This window comes from Aplysia californica, unplaced genomic scaffold (assembly GCF_000002075.1).
Source record: "Aplysia californica isolate F4 #8 unplaced genomic scaffold, AplCal3.0 scaffold00084, whole genome shotgun sequence".
Classification (NCBI taxonomy): Eukaryota; Metazoa; Mollusca; class Gastropoda; order Aplysiida; family Aplysiidae; genus Aplysia; species Aplysia californica.
Window position 1 is genome coordinate 1,644,499 of NW_004797354.1, and position 1,181 is coordinate 1,645,679.

Below are 1,181 nucleotides of genomic sequence, written 5' to 3' on the forward strand. Positions count from 1 at the left end.
CCATCACACTGCGTTTGTTTCATTCCTTTGCTTTTCAACCCCCACCTCCTTTCCCCATTCTTTTTCCTTTTGCCTTCTTTGGTCTTTCTTTTCTTTTATTGCTTTATTCAATTTGTGTCGCCGTGCTGTAGCATGTAGGCTAGAGATATTAATATATTTTGCTCCGCTTGCATATCTCACATGCTAGGTCAAGTAGGCTAAAACAAAACAAAAAACAGCAGCACAAACATTTAAAAAAAATAAAAATCACAGTTTGTTGCAAGTTCTGTTAAATAACTGAAAAGTAGTTCTTTGAAGTAGACTAGTCCGAGACCACATTACGCGTAGACATTGTGAGCGTGTGCATTGTTCATTGAAGCACTCTCAAATGATAAATGAAGCTCTCAAATTTATTTCTGTTTCACCGTAGGCCAAGATCGCGTGACGGGAATCGACATCATAATCGAAAATAACCGAAATTGACGCGATTTCTACTGAGTGACTGTTGCTTTTTCGTGAGTTCAATTTGTCAATTATCGATTGATTTACGCTGAAAAATTTTAAGAAACATATAGTTTTTATTAAAAAGAGACTATACCGGGTTTTTTTCTTAAATCAGTTTGCTATTGTTTTGCGGTACTTTTCCTTTCTGTGAGTGGTAATCCAAAATGGCGACTGCCGATATGCAGTCAATGAAATTTACTCCCCCAGATATATTGTTGACATAACAGGAAGATGGAGTCCACCGTTTTCTGCCTAGTAAAAGGTGCGTATTAAAACGTGCTTTTACTTACTTTCACGAAGAGATAGACTTGTTCATACCCTCGATTCTCAAACAAGTGTTTGGCTTAGCTAGATTTTCTAGATTAGAATCTATTTTTCTCTCTGACTGACTGCTGAGGGAAGGCCTAAAAAGTTGCCATTTGGCTGAGCTATAATTTATAATAAGTTAAATAAGGCCTTCGTTATAATAATCTCTAGGAGTAAGTTCTGTCATCTACAGAGATATTAATTGTGAGTCCCCCCAGTCCTAGATCTAGTCTTGACCCTTCTACAGTTACAGCCTGCACTTGAACTTTTTTGCCAACGAAGTGTATACAGACCCGGTAACCGGGAACAAAGTCACGAAGTATACACACCCGGTAAGGGAACTCTTTTGTGATTTCGGAAAGTTTCAGCGCCCAGACCCGGTAGAAATCTAG

At 38.3% G+C, this 1,181-nt stretch overlaps 1 protein-coding gene across 2 annotated transcripts in view; it reads left to right on the forward strand.

Annotated features, from left to right (window-relative positions):
* Positions 1 to 629: 629 nt before the first annotated feature.
* Positions 630 to 1,181, forward strand: part of LOC101852086 (trafficking protein particle complex subunit 9) — a 43,832-nt gene continuing 43,280 nt past the window's right edge. For both annotated transcript variants that reach the window (XM_005094557.3, XM_005094558.3), the window contains exon 1: positions 630 to 745. The gene's annotated coding sequence lies outside the window, so the exon portion shown is untranslated. The remainder of the gene's footprint in view (positions 746 to 1,181) is intronic.